The following is a 14,469-nucleotide window of genomic DNA, read 5'->3' as shown; positions in this document are numbered from 1 at the left end:
CGACCCACGAGGTATACACTTTTAATTGATCTTGATTCGGTTTTAAATATCTTTTTTACGTAATGATCTAATAGTTTTATTGTTCCAGAAGGTAGCCAGTGCATAACGTAGGCAATAATATTTTTTAAGGCTTTGTTTGCGATTTCAATGCGCAACAACTCATAATTGCTTGTAGATGAGCATAATTCTTTTTTACATTCATATGTCAATAAGTTATTTATAAAAATACATAATCTTATCCTGTCTTCTCAGAGTTCCTAAACTGATAAACTACTTTATAATTTTGTAACTGATAATTTGAATCATTCTCAATATTGACATCGTGACACAAAGTTTCGCTAAGACAAATAACTTTAAAATCAATTTTGCTTTTATACAAAAACTGCTTGAATAATTTAAAATTTTTTTGTAAGCTTCTTATGTTTGAGTGCAAAAGTAAGAACGAATTAATATCCGAACCTTAAATAAAGTTTTTCGATTCTATATCATAGTATATTTGATTGAAACTTCTAATTTGTTCTTTATAATAGTTAATATCAGGATCAGAATCTTTATTCAATAATATTGTTTTATTATTTAGAATTGATTTAAATTCAGTGTTTTGGAAAATAGTATTTTGACTAAATTGTAAGGATAAACGTATCAAATAAAAAAATAATAATAATAAATAATAATGTAATTATTTAATTAAGTATAATGAAATATGTTTATTCAAAGGTTAAAAGTAGAAAATCTGATTAAGCCCTGGGTTTGCTTTTTCCTAAAATCTTTCACAATGAGTTTATCGTAAATAATAACAGAATACTTACCATTCTTTCTGTATTCTTTCATCTTGTTTAGTATATTTTTTCTTACTTTACGTGTTTCGCCGGAAAAATCTTCATTTATATATATTCCCAATCCTTTGAGTTTATTTGCTGCCTGTAATACCTTTACTTTATCCTTATAGTGAAGTTATGTGACAACTATGGTTCTGGCCTTGTTTTCTTCATTTTTTCCCGTTCTGTGAGCTCTTTCTATGTTGATATTACTAAGACGTAGATTACTCTCGAACAAGTTTAGAACTTTTCTTTCAGTATCATCCCAATTTTCAAGTTTGTTTACGATAACTCCATAAATCCGAAGATTGTTTCTTCTTAGTCTGTTCTCCAACTGTCTTAATTTTGTTTTACCACCATCATCGAGAACGTTATTATTTTTACTTCTTATCATTTTTTCCAGTTTATTTATTTTTTTTCTTGAATTTCCTACGTGAAATTTTAACTTTCTTCAATATCTTTATTAATATGTTCTAAATTTTTTATTTTTTCGTTAATTTTTTTTAACTTAGCTTTAAATTTTCCATTCTCCTTTTATACTAATGAATAATTTTTTGGTTTTGCAGATTTGACACTTTTAAACGTTGTGCAAACTTATGTCAAACAAAAACCTTTTTGCAAAATATTCCGGTGATTGGAGCCTATGAACAAAAATACCCTAAAAAGTTATTCTCCTCACCCTGAAAGTGAGGACAATGAGTTATTGATTCAATTTTTATTACAATTTTATACTAAATTTAACTAAATTGGCAGGTTTTAAATTTCACGGAATAATCTTTCAGAGAAAAAAGTTATGACTGTTTAAAATAAACAAGCCCCTCACTTTGGAGAGGCTTGAAAATTTATTTAGTCATAACTCTCAAAATCTATAATACTATTCCATGAAATTTAAAGCATGCCAACGTCAAATTTAGTATAGTATAATTAATAAATTCATTTATTAACTCATTGCTCTCACTGTTGGGGTAAGGGGAATAACATTTTGGTGTGCTTTTTTTCCCAGCCTCCAGTCGTCGCAGCTTTTTAGAAAGTATTATCATTTAACATTACTATAAATATACTTAAATTTGGAGTATGGCAACATCTGAATGTGTAAAATCTGTAACAACAACAAAAATCCAATTTGAAATAGTGGAACTTTATTGTTTTCAACGGTCAAATTAGATTAATTAGCATCCCATATAAATAAATTAAAATTTTTTGAATTGTGAAATCATAAAAATAAAACAAGTTCATACAAATGACAAGTTTTCTACAAGTAGAAGTTTAACTTCTTTATGAAGCGTACCATTAGGTAACCTTTTGTTGCAAACAACCTAGTGAGAGAGTATTAAAAGTTTGTACAAACCCTGCGGCATATAAAAACAGGGGTATTGATGAAGAAAACTTTGAGCTGTCTCCTTGCAATATATCTCTTGAGTCCCAGGACTTTCCTCTTCCATACATAAGACAGTACATAGTATGATATACTAACACATGGTTAGTTTCTTATCTATACCCAATACTTCAGCAGAAACAGAATAATCATGAAAACATTTTTAAAAATTGAAAATAAAAGTATTTTATAGAGCTATATTTTATCGTTTAGCTTGAAGTATAAAATCTATAAGGAAAAGTGAGATTTTTTTTAAAAAACATACCCTAAAAAAAAGTCTTGCCGTATTATCATCGTTTTACGTTCCAGATGCGCCAGTTTTAGGAACATCCACTGCCAAACCAATCTTCTCCTTTATTCATCGCTGAACCAATATTTTCTTCTCCTTCATCTACAATTTATTTTCATCTCCCCTAATTTTCCATTTTTCAAAACCTGTTCTGTATATGATGTGGAGAAGACATTCCATACATCTAATCCATGCATGAAGAGTAGATATTCTATAGGAAAAGCTAGATTTACGAAATACGCTGCTTTTCTCATAAATAGTATCTTGATAATTTATTTCACTTAGAGAATAAATAGAACAACAAAGATTTGAATCAGTTCATCACTTAGAGTTGTTGCTTATTTTAAATATTTTATAAGTATAAATATTTTCAAGTTCCATAAGGATAGATTATTTCTAAATGTCACAGATATATCACCAGTATTTACATGTTGTTCACGTTTTTCACACATATTTTAACGACTTTTTGACTTTGAAGCATCCTAAAGATTTTACAAAACGAATCAAGTGCATTATAAAATAAATATTCATTGCCATATACATATGCATGTTAATTGCAAATGATTAAAAAGGTAAATATACGACCTTTTACTTTGACCTTTTTGTTAAGTTCTGGTCCATTATGCATCTGAACCAATATTCGATGGAAAATATGGAATTGCCTTAAGGTGCGAGCAATTTTATTTATGAAATAGTATATAAAAGCTTTTTTTATCAAACTAATACAGTATCTGGTAAAATTTATTCAATAAAATTTGTAAGGATCAAAACTAGTACTACAAAAAACTTTTAACTTGTAAAAAAAATTTTGTAAAACTATGAGTTTATAGAGTTTTTTAAACAAAAGTTAAAAAAAAGTCGTGTTTTTTGACAAGTCTCCATATTATATTGCTTTTTTTCTCATATCAAACATTTTAACATTTTACTTAAGAAAGCATTTCAACTCATCAAGATCTTGATAACATTTTCCACGAAATACAATCGAAAATTCTTTGATATTTGAAAAACAAATCCATTTGTAAATCTGTGCTCTAAAATCAATGTCTCTGTGAAAATCAAGATACTGTCTTTCACAAACTAGAAGCCACGGACGAAAACATTCTTCAAAATTTTCTTTTGAAATATAATAGTATGACATTAGTATCCATAATTCTTTAATATTACCTTTCGGTTTCCAATTCTCAATTTTACATGGACAATGAAAAGAGACAAATGAAACGTTTTCTGAACTTTTAATGATGAGATTTTTTTTATCAACACTTAAAACATTCTTATGAACACTTAACCATCGTAACTTTAAACCAAAATACATAAAACTATTTATAAAATAATATTCGCTTGAAGTTTCATTAGGAGTTTTTTTTATCGTAAATTGATATATCCCACTGATGTTTATCGATTAATGATTTTATTTCATTAAAGAATGATAACTGACCCTCATAAAAACGTACAATCAATATCTTCATAAAGAAAAAACTTATATATATGCATATATATATATATATATATATATATATATATATATATATATATATATGTATATATATATATATATATATATATATATATATATATATATATATATATATATGCATCTATATATATTTAATTATTATTCACCCACTGTATTTAATGCAAAGTAAATTATTACAAAGTTACAGTTTTGAAAAGTAATACGTTTTATCTTGGAATCTTTACTTCGAGAATATCTTTGAAGATTTCCATTTGCTCATGAGACAAACCTGTGTTTGGTTTCATTGGAAGCAGAAATATAAAATTAAGAAAATTTAAAAAAAGTCAAAGGCGAAAGGCTCCAAAGATGCTGAACATTTCAATCAATTGTATTAATCGTTATTATAAGAGGCTGTTGTAAAGGATTATTTCCGAGGACGTAGTTTAACGGACTAAAGTAGAATATTCCCAATCATCAATATAGGAATATAAATATTGAAATAATTTTTGGCAGTAAATAACCTAGTTTTGTTCAATATATTTGTACATATATATATATATATATATATATATATATATATATATATATATATATATATATATATATATATATATATATATATCATATATATATATATATATATATATATATATATATATATATATATATATATATATATATATATATATATATATATATATATATATATATATATATATATATATATATATATATATATACAGTATTGGACAAAACATTTGCAACCGACATCGAACAATGCTAAAAAGTGTTCCTAATTTTACATGTCTTAAAGACGAAACGAACTATACTACCACAGCAAACAGTTCAGGAGTCTGGAGTCATAGCATGCCATGACATGAGCAATCAGCTGACAGGTGACAGCACACAGGCAGAATTTCGTTGACAAGTGCCATTTTGCAGCGGACAAAACAAGTGCAACTTTTTTGGTTTGTTTCATTTTCTTAAGTCTGGTCCGTGTCAACGTCACGGAAGTTTTTTAATAATTAAAGGAAGTATCCAGAAGTTTCCAGAAGTTTCCAGAAGCATGCAGAAGCTTCCAGAAAATTCCAGAAGAAGCATCTGGAAGCATCCAGTAGTATCCAGAAATATCCAGAAACATTTAGAAGCATTCAGACGCATCCAGAAGCTTCCAGAAGCATCGAGAAGAAGCATCTAGAATCTTCCAGAACAGGTTCACACAGGTTCATTTTACTATATAAGAGACATGTAAATTGACATGTAATTCAGTCAGTATATGGAAGTCAATCAGTCAATATTATCAAGACAGTTTATCGAAGTGAATTTTATCAAAGTGTTTTATCGAAGAACATCAATACAAGAAGTGAAATACAACAAGTGCTTCATTACATCAATACAGTCCTTATCCAACCAAGACTTTGTGTTCCACAGAGCATTATTGTATCATCACAAGGTAAATGTAACGCGGTAAGCCTTGAGAAGCGTGATTATTTATTTTTATTATTTTTATGACTTCAAGTGCAAAAATGGCTCACGACAGTCTTGGATTGGAACTAAGAAAGAAAATTTATGGCGATTACGTAAATGGAATGTCATTAAAAAGTATTTGTGATAAATATTGCGTCAAAAAATGGACCGTATCAAGACTATGTTCCAATTATCGTTCTACGGGGAAGTTGGCAGCAGATAACAAAGGTGGAAGACCGCGTTCCACCACTTCTAGAGAGGATTCTATGATCGTCAGATCCGTCAAGAAGGATCCCTGGATATCATCATTTGAGATACAAAAGCAATTAGAGCTGCCTGTATCGGACCGAACAATCAGACGACGTGCTGTTGAAGCCGGATTGTTTTCTCGACGCCCTGCAAAGAAACCGCTGATTTCACTAAAAAACCAGAAGTAAAGACTCCTGTTTGCTACATCTCATATTGACTGGAATGTGCAGAAATGACGAACTGTCCTGTTGAGTGATGACTTGAAGTTCAACATCATTGGGAGCGATGGCATTTGTATGATTAAGCATTTATTGATTAAGCGTTCTGGCTTTAAGACAAAGACATTTCTTGTATTATCGGTTAAAGAAAAACTCTAAAACTATTAACTTCCTACTGGCGAAGAAATACTACTTATATCTGTGAAATTAAAACCCAAAAATAAAACAAACAAGTTTTTATTGGATGCCATTTCAAAATAAATTTGTTTAAGTTGTAATGCTTATCACACACGGACTGCTGTGTAATGTCTGTATTGATAAAACCATAAAATTTTGCTGGAGTCTTCCCATCAGAATTTAGGAAAATATCAGCTAAAACTTAAATTATCTTAATAAATAACTTAAACGCCCTAAATTTTTTTTAAAATTTTTTAATTTTCTAAAACATTTTAAAGTAAAGATTTTATAATATGAAAAGATTGGTTAAATGTTAAAAGAAAAGATTGATTCAAGGTAAACAATTAATACAAACTGCAAAAGAATAGATAAAGAAACGCTTATCAGATTAAAAAAAGAATAAATTTATTGAAGAATTGTTAAAACGCTTTTTGATTTATAAATCCATTGAAAAACTATTTGAAAATATTAAAGACAGGAAAAAGACATTTAAAGCCAAAAATAAAGATATCTTCTTAAATTTGGACCAAATAGAAAATATGACGAGGCAAGTAAAAGCAAATGGAAAAAGGTTCACAAACAATGTAAATAGATCACACAAAAAATTATCGGAAATTGTTCAGCGGAAACTGTTATGATTATAAGTACCTTGGATATTTAAAATAAAGACAATCTTCCTTCTTTTGTTACTAAATAATACTTTAAAATAAAGACAATCTTTCTTCTTTTGTTACTTAAAATATTTTAAAGTAAACAGGTCACACAGCGATAGGTGATGAACTTTTTGCAAGACAACTTATTGCAATAGTGGCAGGTGTTATTACTAATTCAAAGTGGGATGTTTCTGATTATACACTATATTTTTCAACTGGTTTTTAGAGTTCCCGAAAACGTTTTAATTAAAGAAGGAAAAAAGGTTATAAAACTTATAACACATCTAATAATAGATTAAATTCTTTCTAATTAAATTGTCATCGTTGCTTGTTATTCTCAATTTTAGTGGAAACAGCAAAAGAGTTTAAAAATGGAAAAGACTATTAATAGACTTGATGTTTCCATTAGGATAAATGGATAGACTGAGCTTTTCGGGATGCAGAAAAATAAAATTTTGAAAATTCTTTATTAATTTGATATTTCTGGAAAACTACATAGCTTCATTTTGGAAAATTTTGTAAATTCTGGTAACAAAGAAATTCTTTGCATTAGGTTAGCTCACAGACATCACACCAATGAACAGCCTATTTTTACGGCTGGAACATTATTAGAAGAGTAAAACTAACAGCCCAGATAATAGTTTGTTTAAGATGTTTAAAAACTATTAATTTCAATTATTCAAAAAACTATTGTCTTAAGTTTTATATAAATTAGAGATACTAATAGGTGGCTGCGGAAATAATTAAAAAAGCCTCAACTTTTTCTCAAAACATCAAAATAAAAACATCAAAATATTAAGACAAATACAATTAAAAAAGTATTGAAATTCTAAGTATACTAAATACTTTATTGAAAAATAAGTTTAGTAATGTTGTATTTTGTATTGTATATTTTACATATATAATATTATTTAGGATGGGTGCAGGTAATTTTCTGAAGTTAGGAGAATTGGCAACAATAGTATTATATGGTGATGAAAAGAACATATTTAGAAAGCTCGGGTCAGTAAATCATGCCGGGCGTATGATAAGAGAAATACAATTTCTGATTTTGAGAAGAATGAAATAAATAATAACATTCTTCACAATTATATTTTACAACATTAAATGTCATTCTTCACAATTATATTTATGCAACTTGTCCATATAACCTGATGTCGATATAAATGTAATATAACCGCAAAAAAAAAAGTTTGATATTTGACTAAAAAATCAAGCTATCTCGACTATTTCAATTGTGAGCAGTTTTTTTGAGCTTGAGTTTTAAGCAATAGCAACAATAGCAATCGATCCACTTAGTAAGAGTAAGCATTGCCTAAGAGCCTCTAATTATTAAGAGCGCAATAATCAATAAACAAAATAAATCAAATCAAGTGGTGCAATAATAACCTGCTATTGTAAGTTAGTAGGTCACTAAACAACTTTACGTATAAAAACAAAGAATCGCGTTTTAAACCAGTAAATTCACTTTTAATTAAGCTCTTTATTTAATCAGTATTACAGCCAAAAAGACCTACATGACCCGCAGCAACGGATAAAGTTTTGGGTGTTGGCCAACCAATAAAAACTTTTATAATATTTTCACTGTACAAATAACATGTATACTAACTTTTTACTATCATTAGCAGCCATATGTACATTTGTACTACCATTATCAAAAGATGTGAAAAGACTGACAGGTCTTCTATGGCCTCATAAAACAAAAATCAAAATAAATTATGTAGCAAGAAAATGAAAAAATCTTTTTCTGAATAATTTACATCAAATAATGAGCAACCTTTTACTTATTTATATCAAAAAAGCTAAAATAATGTCGTTAGTTTATAAATTACAAAATAATATACAACTTGATTAAGTCATAAAAATAATTTCATAACATTTTTACCAAAGCCTTTAGCCAATTCCGATATTTTCTTTATACATTTAGAAGTGTTGTAAACCCTGCCGTAAAAATACACGTATTTGTGAAAGGCAAGAGTTTGCAAAGAGAATATTTGCAAAAATGACTTTGCAATTCAGAAGTTGGAAATAATTTTATTCTAAATAAGTCCGGACAACCATAATTATCCTTAAAATTGATTATTTCTTCTTGAAACGAATCATTGAAGTCTACCGTAAAAGTATTCTTTACTAGCGTCATTTCTGGTTAGCTTAATTCAGAAAAATTGATTGTAAACTCTGTTGTCCTGTATGTCAAATTCTTAGAAACTTTATCTCGAAACCCATTCTCATATGCAAGTTTAAACGTTATGGTATTTAAGGAAATACTTTTTATTAGTTTCCATCATTTCATCTTAATAGATCGCATTTTATATCCATTGATGTTGATAAATATTTTCCAATAAAATGCATCACAGGTGTACCCCATGGTTCGCATTAGGGTCATTTCTTTTTCTTATTTTATAAACTATTGTAATATATGACAAAAACTTTTAATCACTCACTATTTTGCTGACAACACTAACTTACTCATAACAAACAAATCACAAAAGAAATCAACAAACACAATAATTATGATTTTTCAAATCAAGACAATCTATTTATAAGTATCTAAACTTCAGACTAACTAGTCTAAAAATATTTATCGGAGTTTCTTAAAACTACTTTGAAATCAAATTTTACTCAAATCTATTATTTTCCATACATTTTAAAGACTTAAGTTGATGCCAGCATCCTGTAACACTACTTTTATTTTTGCTGGGGGGGGATTAACTAGAATTTAAAAATGCAAATTAAAAAGCATACTTCTAAACATTAATGTTGGGTAAAAAGATAATCCTTATATTACTTGAAATAGTAGCATCAGCACAAAGTATTTTTTACAAGCACAAACTTTTCAAAAATTTATTTAGTTCTATAACAAGTCAAGATTGATCTGATAAGATTAAACTGGCAAGGCTAAGTATTGAGTCTGATGTAGCAAGACATAAAGACTTCGATACAGGTATTCGTAGTTTTTCAAAGAAAAAAACAAATTTCTTAAAATACACGATTCTAGTTATTATCTCATCTCTCAAACGTTTTCATATTTATATACTCAAACATTTAACCTTAGCAAACTCTACTGTGTTACATCTAACCTTAGCAAACTCTACAAAAAAATTAAAAACCTCTTTAAATTGATTTTTATTTGAATTTAAATTCAAAATATTTTATTTTACTTTGCGAAATAAGTAAACACTTATTTAGCAAAGTTTCTTATAATATCATCAAGTTTAAGATTGACAAATACATATTTGATTTATAAAATTACGTAATACTCTGACTAGGCCTACTATATTACACGGCCGTGTATGTTACATTTTAGAGGCTGATTCTAAGAGGCCTAATAATAAAAAAACATGGCTGCACAACTATCAAGAAAACATTATTATATCTCACCTAGACTAAATAGATAGTATAAATATAATATTAAGAATGAAATAGTATTCACAATAATGAGGAATTTTTTTATTTTCATACTAGCGATTTGTGTATTAATAAACATATATATCTATGTATATTATATATATGTATTTGTATCTATAATATATATTTGTACATTACACAATTAAATTGTCAACACTAGGAATTTTCAAAAAAAAAGGTTGAAATTTGTGTTCTTTTATATATTTATTTTTTTATGTTATTTTCTATAAGTGCTTTATTTTTTTTTTTTTTTATATATATATATATATACATTATTTTTCTGTCTACTTTTAAAATTTTGAACAGTACTTTTTTGTACATTGGTATTGATTACCTTCTGCTAATTTAAAAAAAACATTAGTTATAATTTTAGTAGCAAATTTAGACCCCCAATTTTTGTGTAAATTGCAAGAAAAGCAAACTGTTGGAAAGTATTTTGATAAAACAAAGCTTGATAAATCTTTGACATTAGCACCTTGTTTAGTTATTAAATTTGAAAGATTATCTAATATTGCAAAACATCCACATGTGAAATCTTTAAGTGAAAATATAGGCACAGTAAGGATATCTCGTTAAAGTATTTGTTGATATGGACAAGTATTTATATTGCTTGCACCTGTTGCAAGCATAAACTGCAATCGTTACATTTACTTCTTTTTATCAATTTCTTTGCTATATAACCAGGAATTGTTGTTGCAGTTTCTTCAGTTTTAGGTAAAAAAATTAATTCTAATATCTCATTTGAGTTAAAGTCTAATATTATTAGTAATTCATCATTAATTAGGTTATCATAATTGTTCTTAAAATCTTTATCCCAAAAATTTACATTCTCCTTAATTAAAGTCTGACATGCTAAAATAATTTCTGAATGTTGAACTTCTTGTAAACTTACTAGAAATCTTCCACCACTCATCAGTCAATATTGAAAAAATCTACGTTCTACAGGGTCACTTTGAAGTTGTGAAGTAAGCATATAAAAATGTCCATCTTCGATAAGCTCGCCTATTTGAGCATTGCTTGAGAACGCAGAGTTGTAATAAGAGCAGATGATGTTTGTTTTGATAAAGTAAATAATTGAGTTTTCTGTCAAAGTTTAATCCAATCAGCTAGTTGCCTAAAAAATGTGGTTTTACCAATCATCAAAAGTAATTGTATTACCAAGTTTATTAGGACTAAATTGTTGTTTTGAATTTGAAACAGTCCACCATTTTTAAAAAATGTTTAAAAAACCAGAAATGTCATTTTGTTCTGGAGAATAACTTTTAAAAATTGCAATTGTTATTTCATCGAAAATTGACAGTGCAAGAGAATCATTTTGCTTTTTATTTCCAGAGTTATAACTTTGATATGTAGTTTTCGGAGCTTTTTTAAAATTATCTTGAATTTGTTCATCTTTAGAATGTAGAAGATGAAAATGTCTTCAAGTAATATAACCAGCTAGACAATTATAGACGTCCTTTTTTATATTATATGTAAATTATGGTAAGACAAATTTTTTACTGTGTAATAAATTATTTCTGATATTTTGAACAATCTGAACACTATCATAAAATAAGTATATTTTAATATTTGGACCATCAGTATAATAAATAAAAAAATTTGATTAATTAACAAATTTGGAATGAAGCAAACTAAATGCATTTATATTTGCTTGATGAAGTTCAGTAACAACTCCTCGAATGTAGATAAAGAAAGAAAACTAATAGAATTTCATATTTGCTCCGAAAGCCATTTACCACTTATGGTATCTTCAGGTACTGCTTTTATGACATAAGGAATAGATTTCTTTAAACTAACAGTCAAAAATGCAACAATTTTTTGGTACAGAGTACCATTGTCATCTGTGCCTACTTAGACACCACTACAGTATTGCGCCTGTTTCTGGAGCTGGAATTTATCTACAATTAGTATTATATCTTAATTTATAGAACCTTTCTCACAAAGTTTTAACATGTTAAGTTTTAAGTGTTTTAACAGTCTTTATTGCATCAACTCCACCTTGTTTTATTTTATTTAATAAAGAAATTGAAGGTAATGCACAGTGGGCCAAAACTCACTTTTACTGGACAAAATTCATAACTAATTTAATATTACGGCTGTATTGACTAAAATTAGGATAAGTATAATGTCTGCGCTTCTTCTGAAGGTGTTATTTTTTTAATTTGTTACTATGGATACTAAATTACAAATAGCAAAAATCTAGTTTTGGTATTTGCAGATATTTTTACGAGTGCTATGTTTACCAAATTTTGCATAAGTACCAATATGAGGTCACTCTTTTTGAAAACGTGAATATATTTTTTATTTAGTTGCTATGGATACCTAATTTTACTTAGCAGCAACTAACTGTGGCGCAGTGGTTAGAGTTCTGGCTCAGAATCCATAAGTCCCGGGTTCGATCCCGGCTCTAGCCCAATAAGTGACATTGGTAAGGAAGGAGGCGTGAATTTTTAGTTAAATGCTCTCCCGCGGTGCTCCGTGATAAGATTGCAAGGACTTCTGGGAGCACCATAAAAATGACTAAAAAAAAATAAAAACTTTTATTAGTTGCATATGTTTTATTTGTGCTATGTACACTATTTAGTACGCGTTTTATTATGAGATCCTCGCTTGTGAAAAGCAAAACTTATTTAAGTTAAACATGATTAACTAGTGTTATTACACGTGCTATTACACGTTGGTAGATAAACTTTTTTTCCTGTAGAAAAAAACTGTATTCTAGCTTAATTAATTAGTTTTTTTAATTAGCAGATTTTACGAGCGTCTACAGAATTTTTAAAATTTTTATGATTATATTGTTCCCATACATTCACAATCACCAAAAATTTTTGACAATGCATTCTACAAGTCGTACAAGCTTAGCAAACTCGCTTTGAAACTCCAAATCTTGTTCTTTAATAAAGTCGTATACAAGTATATTGCCTTCTTTTTCACGTATTGACAGACTGTTGAGTCAAATAAATTAGTGAATTTTACTTCTTGTGACAAGCATTTACCCTTAATAAAAACTCTATTTCAACATCTAAAATGAGTAGTCACAAACCAACCAAAATAGATTATTAAATCCATATTGTTTGACAAGCGCTAAATTAATAAGAACAAAATTTAAATTAGGATATACATATATATATATATATATATATATATATATATATATATATATATATATATATATATATATATATTTTTTTTTTTTTAAACATCTTCGCTTCCAACAAGGCTGCAAGCAGCCACTAATTAAAGTTGGAAGTTACTGTAAGAGAAAAGATGAAGATTGTAGAGCAAGATAACGATTGACGGACGATTTAAAAGATTGCAAATTATATGAATCAGGAAAGCAAGATGAAGGAAGCGAATTCCAAAGAGCTGATGTTCGAGGAAAAAACTAGACGAATAAGCGTTTTTGGAGCACTTAGGAACAGTCACAGAAAAAGGATGACACTTAATTGAATGACGAGTAACACGAGAATGAATTTTAGTAGATGGCACAAGAGACGCTAGCTCTTTCGAGCAGTGCCCATTATAGTATTTGTAGAAAAGAGAAAGAGAAGCAACATTACGACGATGTGATAATGGTTGAAGGTTGGCTGCAAGAGCAGGTCCAACTATGTTTACAATGCGTTTTTGCACCTTGTCTAAAAGAGAAAGGGCATCATTAGAAGATCCGCCCCAGATATGGCAACAGTATTCCATACAAGGCCGGATTTGAGATTTATAGAGGTAGAGAATAGAATCCAGAGTAAGAAAGTGGCGAGCTCGATAAAGAGATGCAACCTTAGCAGATGCTAATTTTGCAACCGATTTGATATATGGTTTCCAAGAAAGATTGGAAGTAAGAGTTAATCCTAGAAGATGAAGAGTAGGTGACTCATCGATTACATCACCGTTCATAAATATAGGAAGATCTAAATTATTGCGATAACGATTGGCTGAAAAAAATTGGGTTTTATCTGAATTAAAGTTCACCAGCCACTGTGAGCCCCATGCTGTAGCATAAGTGAGATCCTTTTCAAGCTCAAATGCCCCCTCCAGGCAATCAGAGGGTGTTGGTTTCTTATCACGACAAGAATAAATGGTAGTATCATCAGCAAACAATGCCACCTTAGATGTGAGAATATCTGGAAGATCGTTAATGTAAATTAAAAAGAGTATAGGGCCAAGGATAGAACCTTGAGGAACCCCTGAAGTTACAGAATAAGAAGAAGAGTGTTGTCCATCGAGGACAACTTTTATGCTACGATTGGAAAGGAAGGATTCAATGATCTTAAAGATGTTGCCGGATACACCATAAGAAGAAAGCTTATGGAGAAGACCAGCATGCCAAACTTTATCAAACGCTTTTGAAATGTCAAGAGCGATGGC

The sequence above is a fragment of the Hydra vulgaris genome, chromosome 13 (genome assembly GCF_038396675.1).
Source record: "Hydra vulgaris chromosome 13, alternate assembly HydraT2T_AEP".
Classification (NCBI taxonomy): Eukaryota; Metazoa; Cnidaria; class Hydrozoa; order Anthoathecata; family Hydridae; genus Hydra; species Hydra vulgaris.
The sequence above is the reverse complement of the archived record's forward strand: the minus strand, read 5'-3'. Positions refer to the sequence as shown.